General features: G+C 41.8%; 1 protein-coding gene across 1 annotated transcript in view; it reads left to right on the plus strand.

The window, feature by feature from the left end:
* The first annotated feature begins 384 nt into the window (after positions 1 to 384).
* Positions 385 to 20681, plus strand: part of LOC119649479 (facilitated trehalose transporter Tret1-like) — a 44814-nt gene continuing 24517 nt past the window's right edge. The window contains exon 1 of the mRNA XM_038051647.1: positions 385 to 880. The gene's annotated coding sequence lies outside the window, so the exon portion shown is untranslated. The remainder of the gene's footprint in view (positions 881 to 20681) is intronic.

Below are 20681 nucleotides of genomic sequence, written 5' to 3' on the forward strand. Positions count from 1 at the left end.
ACTAAGTGTATAGACTGAAATGCAAGATATAGGTTGTATGCATGTGTTTTTCCTTCTAAAGAATATGATTAAAAAATACGAACAAGATATGATTCAGGACAGCTTTTGCATCTCATCTCTTCTGAAAATTAAAAAAAATTAAAAATTAATTGAATTGTTTGTAAGCCAGATGAGCTCTTAAATCCGACATCATACATGTTCGCATGCGTTGGGAGCTAATCTTCTAGCAATTATTGCAAAGCAATTGTTTGTGCTGATATCCGAGATAAATATCTGAGCCATGGAAAATTAGATCACTATGACGTCGCTCCATCAAATGTCAAAGCATTGTTCAAGAGGATGATGGCGATAAGATATGAAATTTTAACTAGTCTTATCCGCGATGTCAAACTTATAACCTCCAGCGGTTGCTGTGGAGCGTTTGATAAGGGAGCAATTAAAGCGCCGCCAGCGCCTCTTAGCAATATTGCAAATTATCCAACTTTCTTTCTTAATCCATAGAGTGGGCTGCGTGCATGGCCGATGGTAACTGCAGAGTAATTCGCTTCCGTGTGTTAGTTTACTTTTCAAATTTGCTTACCAGCATTGCAAAGACGTACTCCTCAAAACATCCGCGAGCGAAAACAAACTTTCTTTCAATTTGTATAGTTCCACCGAGTGCGGGCTCAAGTGATGCCGCAGAGTTAGCGGAGTTGATTTCAACAAAGCTTTCTTATCGCAATTCAATCGAGTAGGTCGGGGCCATAATCGTTTTATTATCTTTTCGCGAATTTCGTACTATAAGCAAATTAATTACGAGTGAGTGATTGAAGTATTAAGTGCGGTATCACCACAGTGACACAATAGCCGTGCTCCCATCGACGGAGGAAGCAGCATTTCGGTGCGTAGCTGGTCAGCCCCATGACTACCTGAATTAGTGAAATATGTTGCTAAAATATACTTTCTAATATAATTCTTTAAATGAATAATGATACTTTGAATGACATACTAATAGGGCATGTGAATACCCCGTTTGTGTTAACTTACATGCCCAAGAGTACATATCTGTCCCCGCATATACCATACAACCTACAAATATCCAAATTTGTTTCTAGAATAAACAAATTATGTATGCAGAAATAATTAATTCCATTTGCGATAGATATATTAGATATACTCATCTAGTGCTGACTAGGAGATTTCAGGTTTCCTGAAACTTGAATGAAGCTTTAAAAATTTCCGTTGGTGCGAACTTGAAAATTGATTATAAGTGGCCAACGAACTTTGTTATTTTCATTCCTCTACTAATAACTCTTTCAAATGATTCTATCCATTTCGGGAATTAATAAATTCGTACCTATTAATACCCTAATATCATTGATTAAAGCACCGTTCACTATTTCCAGATACGGCTTACTTTCGAAGATTTCGTTTGCAATAGTGTCCGCATTTTTTTCGGCTTCGTATGAATTGTGGTTTGATTCTCAAAGTGCATTATTGCTTTATAGAAATTTTATCAGTCCTAATTTATCTTAATTGATATTAAAATTATAATAGGATTTACGTTAAGTCATGTTTCAACAGTACAAAAAAAGCGAGAAGAATAAAGTATAACGAGCGCCATATAAAACCGAACTGAAATGCTTAACGCTTAGAATGAGCTCCAGAAGAGTTGCAAAGTAACTAAATCCGTACTTTAATCCGTTTACATAGTGAACAGTATATATATACTGCTACAGTATATATGTAGAGGTAGAGTGCAAATCAATGCAATGCATTGCATCTGAGTTTCAAGAGAAAGAAGCTTGCATTTGTCCCTAAATTTTCCATTCTTTCTTCCGAAGCAGATCTGCTCGTCAGCTGGGATAGCCTTTTTCAGTGCGTAGCATGGACGGATTGTAATTTAATAATACAATAATACAATATTGCTCATAACATATCTAATACTATTTCATAAAGTGTCATCAACAAATAATACCTTTCTTCTTCACTTGTTTTCAAAGCTAGTCCGAAAATCCTTTTAGCTGAAACAAGTCGGGAAATCGGAAGCTGGCCGCTTCAGATATGAAAGGTTTTGTGTATGTCTTTTATACAGACATTTGAGTGTGAGTTCGTCCCATTACTATCATCATCATCATCAACGGCGCAACAACCGGTATCCGGTCTAGGCCTGCCTTAATAAGGAACTCCAGACATCCCGGTTTTGCGCCGAGGTCCACCAATTCGATATCCCTAAAAGCTGTCTGGCGTCCTGGCCCACGCCATCGCTCCATCTTAGGCAGGGTCTGCCTCGTCTTCTTTTCCTACCATAGATATTACCCTTATAGACTTTCCGGGTGGGATCATCCTCATCCATACGGATTAAGTGTCCCGCCCACCGTAACCTATTGAGCCGGATTTTATCCACAACCGGACGGTCATGGTATCGCTCATAGATTTCGTCATTGTGTAGGCTACGGAATCGTCCATCCTCATGTAGGGGGCCAAAAATTCTTCGGAGGATTCTTCTCTCGAACGCGGCCAAGAGTTCGCAATTTTTCTTGCTAAGAACCCAAGTTTCCGAGGAATACATGAGGACTGGCAAGATCATAGTCTTGTACAGTAAGAGCTTTGACCCTATGGTGAGACGTTTCGAGCGGAACAGTCTTTGTAAGCTGAAGTAGGCTCTGTTGGCTGACAACAACCGTGCGCGGATTTCATCATCGTAGTTGTTATCGGTTGTGATTTTCGACCCTAGATAGGAGAAATTGTCAACGGTCTCAAAGTTGTATTCTCCTATCCTTATTCTTGTTCGTGCTTGTGTTTGACCAGTGCGGTTTGATGTTGTTGGTTGATTCATCTTCGGTGCTGACGTTGCCACCATGTATTTTGTCTTGCCTTCATTGATGTGCAGCCCAAGATCTCGCGCCGCCTGCTCGATCTGGATGAAGGCAGTTTGGACGTCTCGGGTGGTTCTTCCCATGATGTCGATATCGTCAGCATAGGCCAGTAGTTGGGTGGACTTGAAGAGGATCGTACCTCTTGCATTCACCTCAGCATCACGGATCACCTTCTCGAGGGCCAGGTTAAAGAGGACGCATGATAGCGCATCCCCTTGTCGTAGACCGTTGTTGATGTCGAATGGTCTTGAGAGTGATCCTGCTGCTTTTATCTGGCCTCGCACATTGGTCAGGGTCAGCCTAGTCAGTCTTATTAATTTCGTCGGGATACCGAATTCTCTCATGGCCGTGTACAGTTTTACCCTGGCTATGCTATCATAGGCGGCTTTAAAGTCGATGAACAGATGGTGCAACTGTTGTCCATATTCCAACAGTTTTTCCATCGCCTGCCGCACAGAGAAAATCTGATCTGTTGCTGATTTGCCTGGAGTGAAACCTCTTTGGTATGGGCCAATGATGTTCTGGGCGTATGGGGCTATCCGGCCTAGCAAGATAGTGGAGAATATCTTATAGATGGTACTCAGCAACGTGATACCTCTATAATTGCTGCACTGTGTGATATCTCCCTTTTTATGTATGAGACAGATTATGCCTCGCTGCCAATCGTCAGGCATTGATTCGCTGTCCCATACCTTGAGCACAAGTTGATGAACCACTTGGTGTAACTGGTCGCCTCCATATTTAACCAATTCGGCTGTAATTCCATCGGCTCCTGGCGACTTATGATTTTTTAGCCGATGAATTGCACGGACTGTTTCTCCTAAACTTGGTGGTGGCAGTATTTGTCCGTCGTCTTCAGTTGGCGGGACCTCCAACTCGCCGATGTTCTGGTTGTTCAGTAGCTCATCAAAGTACTCAACCCATCGCTCTAATATGCCCATTCTGTCGGAAATCAGATTTCCCTCTTTGTCTCGGCAGGATGAGCATCGAGGTGTATAAGGCTTCATCCTGCTGACTTGTTGGTAAAACTTCCGCGCCTGGTGCGGTTGCTCCCTGTACTTTTCTAGTTCACAGACTTGTTGGTTCTCCCAGGCTTCCTTTTTCCGTCTGTGAAGTCGCTTCTCCGCTCGACGGAGTTCGTGATAAGTCTCTGCGCGTGCCCGCGTTCTTTGAGAATGCAACATTACTCGGTATGCGGCATTCTTCCGTTCCGTTGCTAGCTTACATTCATCGTCAAACCAGCCGTTCCGACTCCTTTTGCGGCTGGGGCCAAGTATATTTGTGGCCGTATCCATGATAACGTTCTTCAGGTGGTTGTGAAGATCATTAGTTGATGCTTCATCTCCAGGTCCTCTATTGACTGCGGTTATTGCGGCATCCATTTCCCTCTTATAGGTGTCGCGGAGGGTTGTGTTGTGGATGGCTTCAGTGTTCACTCTCACCTGATTGTCAGAGGGGATTCTAGGTGGTATTGTTATTCGAGCTCGGAGCACCATGCCAACGAGATAGTGATCCGAGTCTATATTGGCCCCCCTATATGTCCTGACATTCATCAAGGCTGAGAGGTGGCGGCGTTCGATCAACACGTGGTCAATTTGGTTGAAAGTGGTCCCGTCTGGAGAGGCCCACGTATGTTTGTGGACCGCTTTCCGCGCAAACCAGGTACTTCCAACAACCATTTCGTGTGACCCTGCTAATTGAATAGTCCGCAGTCCGTTATCATTTGTTTTTTCGTGTAAGCTATGGGAGCCAACGTATCGCCTGAATACGGGCTCCTTCCCTACTTGGCTGTTAAAATCCCCAAGTATGATTTTGATATCATATCTGGGACAGGCTTCGAGGGTTCTTTCTACTGCCTCGTAGAAGGTATCCTTCTCCGACTCTGCAGTCTCCTCTGTAGGGGCGTGAACGTTTATGAGGCTTATATTTCTAAACTTGCCTCGCAAGCGCAGAGTGCATAGCCGTTCGCTTATACTTTCAAAGCCGATAACAGCAGGTTTCATTTTTTGGCTGACTAAGAAACCTACTCCGAGCACATGGTTTACTGGATGGCCGCTATAATATATGGTGTAGTGGCTCTTCTCCAGGAAACCGGTCCCTGTCCATCGCATCTCTTGCAACGCTGTTACATCAGCCCTATATTGGGACAGGGTATCGGCTAGCTGCTTATCAGCTTCATCTCTGTACAGGGAGCGCACGTTCCATGAGAAAATGCGCAAATCGTTGTTCCTTTGTCGTTGCCGGGTCCGTCGTTTTGAAATCCGTCCTATCCGAGGCTCCTGTTGTGGCTTCGTAACATGTTGTTTTCCGTGTAGGGTTGTCAGCCCTACCCAACCCCCAACCTGGAGGACCAGTTGGTACAATTTGTCCCGTTTTTAGGCGCGGGAGACTCGCCTTCATCCTTCTCCGTCTGCAGCTTTTCGTCAAGAAAGAGCTCCCAGTGGTCACCACGTGGAGGTGGAGATAGGGTTTGGTAGTAGAGCTGTTGGTGTTGGTTCAGCAGGCATTTCCCAGGTTTTATGCTCCATCGTGGGTACCAATCCACGTTTCGCCCCGGGACCTATACTACCCTTTGACCCATTACTATGTAACAGGTAATATACGCATATATTATGTGAGAATATCCACTTTCGGGGGATATTGACATTTAAAATCTTGAATTTCCAAAGAAGTGACAACGTTGACCTATTATAACTTTGTTAGGAATAGTGCGATTTCTACCAAACTTGGTAGGATCAAGCTCTGTATTATAGCCTACATTGCTGGTGTTAGGATGAATTTAAGGGGGATTTACAGCCAATTACAAAAAACTATAGTAATATACTATTATTAACTTTATATAAAGGGATATTGGTATGGAAGGTATTTCTGAGCCTAGCCACCATATATTGGCAGCCTCTTGATTTTTTCAGATTTTTCGGTTGGGGAGTTTCTGAGAATGGCCCCATTAAATAAATGACCACTTTCAATCCCCCGCACTCCCCGCCTTTCCAACAAATTTCAAAACTAAGCTTCTGAAAGTACTAATCGAAACCTTTCATTTGACTATATTTGGTGAAAAAAAATTTACACCCCCCTTTCGCATGTATGGGGACCCCCCCCCTTAAGTTCGATATAAAAGGATGGAACTCACAGTATGCGTGAGCCTTCACAGTTCCACCAAATTTAGTGTCAATCGCTGCTACAGTCTCAGAGAAAAATGCGTAAACCGACAGTAAACCGATTTTAATAATAAGGTTTTGTTTTACAAAAAACCTTAAAAATAGCTAATCATACTTTTTGAACGCTGGTCCGATATTTAACCAGCGATTTCCGTTCTTGGCCACTGTTACTTATCTGATTGGGAACATATATATGTAGTGAACCTGAGGTGGAAGATACTCAAATAGTAACTCGAGTCGACTTTTGTTAATTAGTACAGCTAATTTTGGTCATTTGAATTGATGACGTTCTTCTTTATTTCGTTGTTAACTCGAAACTAACCAAATCCCTTTGCACTGATTTAGTGGCGAAGCTGCGAAACTTCTTTATTACGAACTTTCTCTTCCTGTCCAGCATCAAGTACTTTTCGAAGACTTCGTTCATCAGCCCCAACGACTTGGTCATGAACTGATAAGAAAATTGCCTTGGAACTATGATGACTATCTCATACTTGGCAGCTTCATTAAGCTATGCCTACCACAACGCATCGTTTGTAGGAAATCCTGGGTTTGGAAGACGGATGAATAGACCGTCAATAAGCGGTAAAGATAATACCCGTTAAGAGTAACAACGTTCATTTTCTGCGGGCGACTGGCGAAGGAAAACCAGACGCTTTGTCTTTCCTTGATGACTGCCTTGTTGGTAAGCCCGGTGGAGTTAATTATTATCAACGTTTTTCAATTAATAAATAGAATTTGCGAATAGGTCCTGTACTCTGCAGTATCGATTAATCCTGAGAATCATGCACTAAACATTGCAACCTCAGCATAAGATTGAATGCCGTGACTAAATCAGCTAATGTGAACTGCAGAGTCGTAAAGTCAATAGGTGCGTTTTATTATCTGCCATTATTGATATAGGCGAAGTATTGGAATTATTAGTTTTTGCATCGTAAATTCTGCCACATGCACTTTTAATCGTTTAAATATTGCGCTAAATCCTACCTGATCTCCCCCACCCTGGCGAGAGGGAACGAGACCGGCCAAAAATTGCGAAATAGTACTTGAGCGCCTTAAAAATGGAAATAAACTTCCCCACACACTCAATGCGGTGTTGGCTTTGAAATCTCAGAGGGTTTCTATGAAACCATTAAAAAAGTCGAACAATTTGATGACCGGCTGATGAAGCTCACTATTATATCGGCCGATCACTATTTACTTCTTCACCGCGTACGCATCACAGACAGGTCGATCCGATACTGACAAAGATGTCTTCTGGCAACTTCCCGATACAAAGATCTGTAACGTGCCTACTGATAGCTATATCATCATTGCAGCCGACCTTAATGGTCATGTGGGTGAAAAAGCAAGTGCCATGGGGGAAGGGATTTAGGGCCCGCAATAAGGGTGGCGAGCGTATAGTCAATTTTGTGGAAAAGCATGATCTTGTACTTAAGAATACATGGTTCATCAAGCTATTGTCTTATCTTTCCTCATTTATATTGGGAACAGTAAAATGCAAATCAACTATATTCTCATAAGACGCCGACATTTTACCACCGTCCCTATAAGGCGGTCACACCACGCCGTAGGTTGCTGTCTTGCGAATCAAGCCACCGATAAAACACCGTAACCAACGCATTGACCCGCTGCGCATTAAATGGTGGCGATTTCATGAGAAGAGAAAAAAAATGATCTCACATATCCAATTACTAAACATTACGAATGTGGGGGTATCGTGGAATCAAGATAAAGATACGATCAACAAAGCGGCTTATGCAACCCTTATGGTTACTAAGCCTGATAAGCGTTTCAACAACCTGGATACTTGGCTTTGGAATGACGATGTTGAATGAAGATCGCTGTCAGTCGAGCGGTCCATTACAAAAATTGGATTGGCGAGAGAGAGATCTGTATTGACTTGTTAAAGCTTGAAACCCATGCACACAGAATGTTGAACACTTGTGTTGCGTTACTGACAAGAACGATGCTTTGCTTATGACCGTCGAGCCGCTACGGATAGATGGCGAGAATATTTTGAGCAGATTTCCAACGGAAGAATTTGTTCATCCTCCACTTCCACAAGCGTTGCTGACATTTGGAGCAATTCCACCAGTCAGCGCAACTGAAGCCGAAGAAGCAACAAAACAAATGAAATCCGGGAAATTCACAGGACCTGCCGACATCGCATTTGAACTCTGGGACCCAACACTGTGGCTCAGTGAATTCTTCAATCGGGTTATTTACGAAGATGGAACACGATCTGACTGGCGAGAAATTATCAAAGTTCTAATATGGAAAAAGAAAGGTAGTCCAGCAGAATGTTCAAATTGCAATCCGATCCGATTGCTCTCGCATACCGCGAAGATTTTTCAACGTATTCTTGACAACCGTATTCACGAAATCGTGGAAATAACCGTGAGTCAAGCCGTAAAGCTCGAAAAGTGGTGGGTGTATCAAAACTGGTTCATGCCTCTGTTGGTGTTCATCAAGGAAGCGCCCTTTCACAACTCCTCTTTGTTCCTGTTATGGACACCGCCACACGGGACATCCAACATACAGCGCCCTATACACCGCTTTATGCAGATGATTTTCCTAGCGTCCGATTTTTTGACGGCCGATCCTAATGCAACAGGGACAATCACTGTCAATGGGTTAATGCTCTAACCAATGGAGAAATGTGTTGCGAAATTGCTTCACGCATTAGCGCAACTTGGATGAAGTGGCGTTCCACAACTGGTGTTCTTTGTGATCGACGTAGCAATGAACGTCTCATATCTAAAGTTTACCGCAATGTCGCTCGCCCAGTCGCCCTCCATGGTTCTACATAAGTCGGCCAGACTATAAAAGACAATGAACGGTATCTTGCGATAATGGAGACGAAAATGCGTTGGACTAGTGGCGTGACACGATTTGATCACATCCGAAATGGCAAGGTTATTCTAAATTTGGAAATTTTACATTCAAAGGACGAATATTCTGCTACAGCAATGGAGGGACGAGCAAAAGTTTGATACATTGACACTTTCATTTGTAGTTAGGGCAACTTGGCAAATTGCCGGTTGTCTGTCACAGTTTAATGGTATTTTATGTGAAATTTCATAAAGATCAGTGGGAATAGAGACAAAAAACGCACATTTAGTAATGCTATGCTTACGCGAATTCTGTCACCAATAAAGCAGGAAATTCAGTCCGTTCAGCGCAAATTTTTAACGAGCACCGAAATGGACATAGCTTGAATGCATTCTCACTGGAAACTGTGTCAAAGTAAAATTCCAGACAGGGCATTTTTCCTTGGAGGGCGAACCGCATAAAGATCATAAAGGTTCTTCGAGTGATGACAGGATTGTGGTTTGTGAAAGCTAAATTAGACGAAGATCGCAGGTTTACCCTGGAAATGGTTGCTAATGAACTGGCCATGGCTGTATCACGAATATTTGATCGTCATCTGGGACACACCAAAAAGTCTTTCCGATAGGTTATCCGTTCATTTCGCTAAATATTTCCTTACTAAATTTACCAAGTCGGGATATCGATAGCTGCGCGCTTGGAGTATAAAGGTTTTGTGTCCATTTTATGTGAGGAACCCCCTATGCACGGTTTTCCATTCGTACATAGCTAAAAATGCAAAATATTTCATCATTAATTGCTAAGCTCCATACATATCAAAGACATCAATATTGTGCTAATCCTAAATAAACAAACGCTGACCATCCAAATTCTTCTAACGCATCTTCGCGTACTTCCACTTTTAATGTATCATCATCATCAACGGCCTAACAACCGGTACCCGGTCTAGTCTACCTTAATAAGGAACTTCAGAATTCCCGGTTTTGCGCCGAGGTCCACCAATTCGTTCCATCTCAGCCAGGGTCTGCTTCGGCTTCTTTGCCTATCACAGATATTGCCCTTATAGACTTTTCGGGTGGGATCATCCTCATCTATACGGATTAAGTGACCAGCCCATCGTAACCTATTGAGCCGGATTTCATCCACAACTTGATGGTCATTGTATCGCTCATAGATTTCGCCGTTATGTAGGCTATGTGGGCTACGGAATCGTCCATCCTCATCTAGGCGCCAGAATTCTTCGGCGGATTCTACTCTAGAACATGACCAAGAGTTCGCAGTTTTTTTTGCAAAGAACCCAAGTCTCCGAGGAATACATGAAGACTGGCAAGATCATTGTCTTGTACACTAAGAGCTTTGACCTTATGGTGCGACGTTTCGAGCTAAACAGTTTTTGTAAGCTGAAATTGGCTCTGTTAGCTGCCAACAACCGTGCGCGGATTTCATTGTTGTAGCTGTTATCGGTTGTGATTTTCGATCCTAGATAGGAGAAATTATCAACAGTCTCAAAGTTGTAGTCTCCTATCTTTATTCTTCCTGTTTGGCCAGTCCGGTTTGATATTGTGGGTTGGTTGGATGTGTAGCCCAAGATCTTGCGCCGCCTGCTCGATCTGGATGATAGCAGTTTGTACGTCTCGGGTCGTTCTTCCCATTATGTCGATATTGTCAGCATAGACCAGTAGTTGGATGGACTTGAAGAGGATGATGCCTCTCGCATTTACGCATGATAGGGCATCCCCTCGTCGTAGACCGTTGTTGATGTCGAATGGTCTTGAGAGTGATCCTGCTGCTTTCATCTGGCCTTACACATTGGTCGGGGTCAGCCTAGTCGGTCTTATCAATTTTGTCGGGATATCGAATTCTCTCATGGCCGTGTACAGTTTTACCCTGGCAAATAGGCTTTAAAGTCGATGAAAAGATGGTGCAACTGATGGCCATATTCCATCGCTTGCCGCAGAGAGAAATACTAATCTGTTGCTGATTTGCCTGGAGTGAAGCTTCTTTGGTTTGGGCCAATGGGGGGTGCGCGTATGGGGGATGGTACTTAGCAACGTGACACCCCAATAATTGCTGCGCTGTGTGATATCTCCCTTTTTATGTATGGGACAGATAATGGTTCCTTGTCAATCATCAGGCATTGATTCGCTGTCCCACATCTTGAGTATAAGACGATGAGCTAAGCAGTGTAATTGGTCGCTTCCATATTTAACCCATTCGGCTGCAATTCCATCGGCTCCTGGCGGCTTATGATTTTTAAACCGATGAATTGCACTTACGGTTTGCGGTCAATTTGGTTGACCACTCGTCTGGAGAGGACCACGTTTGTTTGTGGACCGCTTTCCACGCAAACCAGGTACTTCCAACAATCATTTACTGTGACACTGCTAATTGGATAATACGCAGTCCGTTATCATTTGTATTTTGATGTAAGCTATGGAAGCCAACGTATCGCCTGAATACGGGCTCCGTCCCTACTTTGCTGCGAAAATCCCCAAGTATGATTTTGATGTCATATCTGGAACAGGCTTCGAGTGTTCGTTCTACAGCCTTTTAGACTCTGCAGTCTCCTCTGTAGGGGCGTCAATATTAATGGGGCTTATATATTTAAATTTGTCTCGCAAGCGCAGAGTGCATAGCCGTTCGCTTATGTTTTCAAAGCCGATAACAGCACGTTTCATTTTTTGGCTGACTAAGAAACCTACTCCGAGCACATGGTTTACTGGATGGCCACTATAATATATGGTGTAGTGACTCTTCCCCAGGAAATCGGTCCCTGTCCAACGCATCTCTTGCAACGCTGTTACATGAGCCCTATGCTGGTTGGCAGCTCCATATCTGCACAGGGAGCGCACGTTGCATGAGCCCTATGCTGGTTGGCAGCTCCATATCTGCACAGGGAGCGCACGTTGCATGAGAAAATGCGGAAATCGTTATTCGTTTTTAGTTGCCGGGTTTGTCGTTTTATTATCCGTCCAGTCCGAGGCTCCTGTTGTGGCTTCGTGACAAGTTGTTTTACGTGTAGGATTGTCAGCTCTACCCAACCCTTAACCTGGAGGACCAGTTGATACAATTTGTCCCGTTTTTAGGCGCGGGAGACTCGCCTTCATCCTTCTCCGTCTGCAGCTTTTCGTTATGAAAGCTTCTAGCGGTCACCACGTGGAGTTGGAGATAGGGTTTGGTAGTAGAGCTCTTGGTGTTGGTTCAGCAGGCGTTTCCCAGGTTTTATTCTCCATCGTGTGTACAAATTCACGTCTCGCTCTTGGACCTATACTACCCTTTGACCACCCCTTTTTATGCATGCATATTTACTTAAAGTAAATATCACTGGTGTGACGTATATACATGCCTATCCTATTGGACACTACCCAAAACTCAACTAGCACATACATATACATGCACATGTCAGTCTCGAGTAATTTATACTGATATACAAATGACTAAAAAAGGAAAACTAAAATGTCAAATGGATCGCGCCGTTCATATAAGTTCACTTTATATAATGATGATGTAATGCACATCTTTAAGTCCAATAACTTTACGTGAAATGCAAAACTTTGACTTTCTATAACTTCGTTAATAGTAGTTGGGTATCATTCAAACCTCCTAAAGTTATGCCTTTTATTATCACCTATACTAATGCTATCTTGTACTTTAAGGATGAACATAAGGGGGACTTTCGGATAAATTTCCAAAATATAGTAATACGCTGTTTTTAAGGTTATGTAAAAAGATTTGTAACGTATTTTCAGGCTTAGGTTTTGACTAGATGCATACTTGTTAAATTTTTCAGATTTTTCGGCTGGATAGGTTTTGAGAACGGGTCCTGTTTGACTTTTTGTGGAACACATTTTGATCGCTCACATCCTATGTCCCCAATATCATGAATAAGACCAATTTTGAAAAGTTCTAACCGAGCACTCACATTTGATTCCCCACATGGCTAAATTTTGTAAAAAAGAAAAATATTCCGCAGACGCCAGACAGGCAGACAGACATACAATGGTCAGTCCACCATCTTCGACAAAGTCGTTAAAGGTGACGAAACTTGATTCTGAAAGTAAAAGGAAACCAAACAGCAGTCCATGGTATGAAGCCCAGAAGGAGTCAATCCGTCCGTCAAGATAAGGCAGCAAAAGACAGTAATAAAAGTGATGATACCAATTTATTTCCCCAGGGCCAAAATTGGAACTGCTATTGCTCTGGAAACTGGTCAATTAGTAACAGCGAATTAGGACATAGAAGTGTGCTTACCAGAATTTTTCAAAAATGTACTTATAGCCAATCGCAAGTCAAGAAAGTAATTTCCATGCAATTTCCTATCTCATCACCGTAGTACACCTAATAGGTAGTATCCACACTCAGTGGTCCCGGACTTGGGAATGTGTTGGGGAAACTTATCCGTAGACATCATAGGCACTAAACCATAGGTAGATACTGCCCGATGTTAGCGCTTATGATGTATACGGATAAGCTTCCCCAATACATTCACAAGTCCGGTACCGTTGAGTGTGGATAATGCCAATTAGAAATATTGTGATCATTAGAATGCGCCAGCTCACACTGCTGAACAAGCAAATAATTTTCGGGCTCTCAGGCATCGAAGAAAGAAAGAAATTCCTTTTGTAATCATTCTTGAACTAGCAAGTCAACTTGTGCTATTGCAGTTTCTCCAAAAAGTTCCGTGGAGTAACAGAAAAATGGTAGAATGCGTGTTAATGATATTAGTTGTGGCTCGGATCAGCTCGAATAAATGAGTCCACCACCACCTGCGCTTATTGAGTCTGTTGAGGAATTGGCGATCTTAGGATAGAGTTGGCCTCTTGCGTATTATCGATCCTGGTCGCCACATTTTAACCGTGAGAATCTGCTCTTAAAAATGAACATAGTTTTGGAAACCCCAGCTAATTTTAGCTATTGCCAACTAAAAGTCGAATTAACCACATGAAAAAAGCCAAGACAATGCATGACCTAAATACGAGGCATTAAAACTAGACACGATTCACACACAACAGTCCAAAAATTATGCACGCCAAAAATGACCAACCAAAAACAAGAAAAGAAATCACAAGTAACTGCTGTCAGAGCACCAAACCCAAAATGCTGTTTTTAGATAGGGTAAAGATAAAAAAAGTTAAACAAATTAATAAGTACTCCTAAAGTCCAATCGGAAAATAACTTGAGAGGCTGATGTAATTTCTATTCTAACTAAGATTCTATCTTGGTGAAACTTTCCGTTTAAGCCGCACGTGGATGGTGCTCAAATGATCATCCAAGATGACTATTGTTTTCCCGCGTTTAGGTGGAGGCCGATCTGAACGACCAAAATTTGCTAATTTTCTGCTATGTAATATAGCTTTGCCTCGTAGTTAATAATAATTACCGCCGGGTGAAATGTTATCGGGTGTATTTAAGGTAGATCATTGTGATGCAAAAATCATACACACCCCCCAAAAAAAGATGGACAAAAGGTAGATTTATCGATCTTTTTCTTGCATGAACAATCACTTAAGAATTGAAAAACAATTGGCAAATTCAACAATATGCTGAATTTCCTGAAATATGGTTTCAGTTTCCCATGACCACCAAAAAACAAGTCATCGAGTCTCCAAGAGTCATCACGAAACCACGAACATCAAATATTTGTAGATAAGTAGTTAGATAACTTACAGTGCACGAAATGTCAACAACTTCACCCTCTACATAATTTTTTAAACTTGGAAAAAGAATCAAGACACGTCCGAATGGAGCTTGCATGTTGTGTCGCAAGTACCACCTAATTTTTTCCATTCAGAGAGAGAAGCATCAGAGCAAAGTAGAATTAGAACCTCAAGCAAAGGCAGTTGAAGTTGCAAAGCTATTTGTCAGCCCGAACTATAACAAAATAATCAAGTTGAGGAGAGTATTTGCCCTTAATAGCTAAAATTGTATTGTTAAAAATCATATATACTGTATTTCGGGAACCAACTGCATCGTCAGAGCAAGGGGGGGGGACGGGTTAACACAATATATGTGATTTTTAACAACATAATTTCGGTCAATAAAAGGAAACGAAAACTTTCCTCAACAATTCCACACCAATAGGTTTTATCGGGAACAATTTTCAGTTGGTTGTCGAGCTTAATTGAATCCTGGCTTCTAACTGGACTTCATTGCACGGCATTGTGGATCTGATAATCATTAAAGGGATCTGAAAAATTATAATGTCGCTTAATGGAAGACTCGTCGAATTCAAGTTCCAGTTGCGTGGCACTATATTGCTTTAGCGTATGATCATCTTGTCAAAAATTCGCCCATCTTAAAAAACAGGAAGTTTGGCCATCTCTACCTGGAAGATACCAATTCAGACTCAGACGACTTACATGCGATTATCATACATTTATCTAGCCAAAGGGTTTCAATTGGGGTAAAATTTCATATTTGGCTGTATAGCAGCAGGAAGGAGTGTGCTGAAAACGTATTGTATGTATAGTATGTTATGCGAAGAGCATTAGGCAAACAAGTATAAAAACTATAGGTGATTGAGAATAGTGAGAATCTGCGTCATAAGACTGAATATGAATGCGAGGCGAATTTCTTTTCAACAACCAAACGAAACCATCAATGCAAGTTCATGATGAGGCTACCATTTTTACGAAGGCTAACCAGAAATTCTAGGGTTAGAGACAAATATTTGTTTTTATGAAGCAACATAATGACCTTCACCGGATGGCCGAAGCTTGTGATTCCCGGATCAGTATTAGTAAACCCACCAAACTCAAAGTACTATTTGATGTACAGCATAAGCTCGTAGCTAGCTAACTAGTCATTGAACGACCTTCCTTAGATACGTGTCACATGCGACATGGATACAGAGGAAATGTACTACTAGATATTGGTCGATAAGACCAATTCCAAATATTAAGCAATATTAGAGCGACAAAATCCACGACTGCACGCATTTGCATACATACGTTGTACCAACGGCACCATATCTAGCGATACGCCGCTGTACTAAATAAATGGCGGAGGAATAGCGAACCGCGAGGCACATGCAAAATACGAAAACATGTTTGTCGATGGGTTCGAATGTACTTGAAATGCAACAAAGTTGCTGCCACAGTCAGTCAGACTAGAGAAATAGTGTGCCAATCACCCCGGTTTACCAAAGGCATTGCTATTAAAGATATACCATAGTAGTTAGATGTAACTACAGATAGGGTTCCATTTAATGTAGTATGTACGGAATCTGGGATATTTCATGGTGAAAATCGAGGCGAGATGATCCGGGTTACTGTGATGATGATCGCGGTGATCCAGGTACCTTCCTTGAAAGCCTGTCAGATAATGAGCGACTCGATGAGGTACAAGTTAAAAGTAAGGCATTATCCATTCTCCGAAAACTACAACTAAAAAATCCAAAATGTGGGGCGCAACACTTCGCACAAATCCTGCTATAGTTAGTAAAGTTCTAGTAGATTAATATTATCATTTTTATGTAGATGCCCCGTACACAAAGGCCTTGAACATCACTATCATATTAAAATGAATAGTCTAATGAAGGAAGGCATATACTTCAGGAGAATGTTCTCCTGAAGAACCTTGCTCAACCCAATAAATAAAATAAATTTCCGACCAAACTTTCATCAGTGTACTCTTTGCATTGTGTGTGTGTGTATATGGTGAGGGAGAAGCTGCAGCTTCTGAGTACTCAGGCCTATTGTATTCGCCACCCCCGTCTAACGGAATATTCCGGATTCGTTAACGTATCGCAGAATTTCCGTTAGTGGAAATAATGCTACCTGTCGCAATTGGAGAACGTCGGCACCAAAGATCTGATGCCTGATGCGTCCATAGGCGGGGCATTCACATAGGAAATGCTCCGTAGATTCTGCTTCCTCATTACAGGAGGGACACGTATCATCTTCGGTAATTCCTATTCTGAACATATGCCCAGCTAGTGAATTATGGCCTGTCAGAATGCCCACAATACACCTGCAAGTCCTCCTGCTTTTCGACAGGATAAACTTTGTGGTACGTATGTTGGGTTCTGGCAGGAAAAGTTTGTTGTGTCGAGCAGCATTTATGTCAGTCATTATGGGAAGCTTGTTTCCAGTTTTTCACATTGTTTGCATTATTCCCATAAACAAATTTTAGCCAATAAAAAAACTATTTTAAATTTGTTTCTTTTGTTATATTAATCATTGTAGCATCCGCTGTCCGAAACCAGTAGCTCTACCTTCACATAAGTGTCTCTTACACGACGTCACGTCCAATTTCCTCAAATGACTCAAAATTTCCTAGCATCCCAGAACAAGTTCATTTGACCGCGCTCTTCGCCATCTTTCTGACAACTGTGGTTCGTAAAAATCTCCCCTGTATCTGAGTAAAATTACAGATGAATCCTACGCTCACTTCCACAAGAGAGGAGATGTGATTGGTATCGCCCACCACCTCATTGCAATATATGCAGTCAGGGAATCATGTCTCCCCAGTCTCAAGTAACACTGAAAAACTACATGCCTAATTAAAAACTGGATAATCAATATCACGGTCTTAAGTGGCTAAAAAGCCACGCATTATATCTGCCTCCGTAGTATATGTCGTCGTTCTTCACGAGCTACCACCGCCCTTGAGTCTCTTCCTTTGCAGTTGTAAATCATGTTATTTTCCTTGGCAAGACGGTAATGGAAATCACCCTCGCAACTACCCTGTCAAGTGCTTCAGCCCAACCGTGCCCACCATAGAACAAAACAAACAGTGTTGCATTCATGAAAAGACATATCATGCTCTTATGATAGGACCCTCAACATTTTTCATGAGCCGATTTAAGGCCGAAATTCCAACTATCACTTTGCCCGGTGCTGCTTTGATTTACTCGAAAAAACTCATCTTCAAATCGAGGGCAATTCAATGTACTTAACCGTTGGGTTTAACAATCTCGCTGATCGAAAAGTCACTCAGAGTCACGATTTTCTTTTTAGTCAAGATGATTACTTCGGTTTTTTCCATCACAAGGCTGAAACAATGAGCCGTCATTGTTTCACTTACCTATCACATCACGGCTGCATTGCCAACACCCACCATGAGATTTGGGGAAGCAGGGACATCAACCAAAGAAGTGAATACCTTCTTGAATTCACCCTTAATTATAGCTAGAAGCTCATAAGACAGACGGCAACATTCGTGACCAGTACCAAGCAAGGGGCAGGGATGAGCAGCTTGGTCAAGAATTGGAGAGTATCAAACCAGCCCTCAATATCGGCTCACAGAAAAATTAGATTCGACATCGAGGGCAACTCGGAAGTAGACAGAATAATAAAGAATTCCAGGAGAACAGACTGGGGCTCCTACACAAGACAACTGAGTGACAACATGGCTCATCTGCAAGGGAGCAGAGATATCAGGAGCGAGAAACAGCTGGAAACAGTGGTGAGAAGCCTCTTCAGGGTAGTCATTGACGCATTTGAGGCCAGTTGTCCGACTAAGATAGCCAAATCATCAAAGAACGTTCCCTGGAGGAACAAGAACCTAGCCAGAATGAGAATGGAGGTGAGAAAACTCTTCAATCGAGTGGGACATCCTAACATTGTCTGATTTTCTTTTCATATCTTATCTATCTGCACCTCCACATTATAGCAAGGCTATAATGTGGAACTAACTTGTTGGTACATTTTCTCTTCTTTAATTTTCCTTCATTAAATTAAAGTATGTAAATATCCATACCGCCTCTTCAAGTCTACGCCTACGCTGGCAATATTGACACCATGGAAAAAACAACCCGATATGTACAGTCTACCTTCATCCAGATCGAGCAGGCTATGCGGGATCTCGGGCTGCACATTAATGAATGCACGACGAAATACATGGTGGCAACGTCAGCGCTAAAAAACCCAAGAACGAAGAACATCAAATCGCACTGGTCAAACGAAAACAATGAAGATTGGAGATTACAACTTTGAGACCGTTGAAAATTTCTCCCATCTAGGGTCGAAAATCACAACCGATAACAGCTATGACGATGAAATCCGCGCACGGTTGTTGGCAGCCAACAGAGCCTATTTCAGCTTACAAAAACTATTTCGCTCAAAACGTCTCACCATAGGGTCAAAACTCTTAATGTGCAAGATTATGATCTTGCCAGTCCATATGTATTCCTCGGAGACTTGGCTTCTCAGCAATAAAAACTGCTCTTGGCGGCGTTCGAGAGAAGAATTTTTGGACTCCTACTTGATGAAGGACGATTCCGCAGCCTACATAACGACGAAATCTACGAGCGATACCACGACCGTCAGGTAGTGGATAAAATCCGGCTCAATAGTTTACGGTGGGCGGGCCACACAATCCGTATGGATGAGCATGATCCAGCCCGGAAAGTCTATAAGGGCAAAATCTATGGTAGAGATGGAGCGGATGGCGTCAGGACGCCAGACAGCTTTTAGGAATATCGACTTGGTGGACCTCGGCGCAAAAGCGGGAGGCTGGAGTTCCTTATTAAGGCAGGCCTAGACCGAATATCGGTCGTTGCGCCGTTGATGACGATAATGGACTATATTTTAGAAATTCACCCGAAAAGCCCCTTTAAGTTCATCGTAGATATCGTATAAGTAATAACATAGTAAAGAATTTTGGAAAGTTGAAAGGAAATGCAACTATTATTAACAAAAGTATAGAAGGTTTTGTATCTCTCAGATGAATGGCGGAGTTGGATATTTCAAGGAATGTTTTAAATTTCAATCTATGTAAGGGTGCATAGAAAATTGTTTGCACAAGATAAACAGAAAATCTTTATATTCGAAGCATCCAGCTTCTGATATTCTGACTTCTTTACATATTTGATTTCCTTTTGCTTTTAAGAATCGCCTCCTAAAATTTCATTAAGAAATTTCCAAAGAAAAAATGTCATAGCTATGAATTCCGAAGGTGAAAGTTTTGCTCGACTATTGGCAGCTGCTGACAGAGAGTAAGAACCGTCGACGTTCATCAGGAGTGACCGAATATAATTAAAAAAAAGAAAATTATTAAAAATTTGATTAAAAAAAAACTTTAACCCCTTTTTTCTCAAAATTATGTTTTTCAAACTAGTATGAAGTTTTTCTGGAAACCTACTCGATCTAATTTTATAAACCAAAAAGAAATGGATCCATTGGAAAAAAAACTAGACAATAGACGTGCAAGAGTTTATAGAATGCCTCCTTCACCTATACGCGAGAATTGCCCCAAACCGAGGTTATCTTTCGATATTCTCAGAAAAATATCTATAAATCTATAGGAATATAAACAAGTAGAAAACCGGAAGCTCGGCGCTTTAGATATGAAAGGTTTTGTGTATTTATTTTATAAGAATTTTTGGGGCGATTTGTCCGAATGATATTTGTAATTCGTCATGTATATACATATATTATATCAGACTATTCACTTTAGTATGATACTGACATTCAAAGTCTTAGATTGCAGTAAATTTGCACAAAAGCGATCACTTTGACCTATCATAATTTTGTTAGTAATAGTGCCATTTCCACAAAACTTGATAGTACTTTGCTCTATATTATTGATGGATTCCAGGATGAATTTCGAAAAAAATAGGAATACATTATTATTAACCTTATTTGTGCAGATATCGGCGGTCCAGACCCCGGTCATATTCGGTGAAAAAAATTCAATCTCCTTTCGCATACAGGGGCACCTCACCGATATTACTTACTATATGCGGAGGTTCACAGTTCCCACCTTCTCACCAAATTGTGACAATAGGTGCAGTCGTTTCTGCGAAAAGTCCGTGTGACAGACAGACAGACATCAAATCGCTTTTTGTTTTACACTAAACCTAGCGTTTCATTGGCTACCTTCGAGTCCC

The sequence above is a fragment of the Hermetia illucens genome, chromosome 2 (assembly GCF_905115235.1).
Source record: "Hermetia illucens chromosome 2, iHerIll2.2.curated.20191125, whole genome shotgun sequence".
NCBI lineage: Eukaryota > Metazoa > Arthropoda > Insecta > Diptera > Stratiomyidae > Hermetia > Hermetia illucens.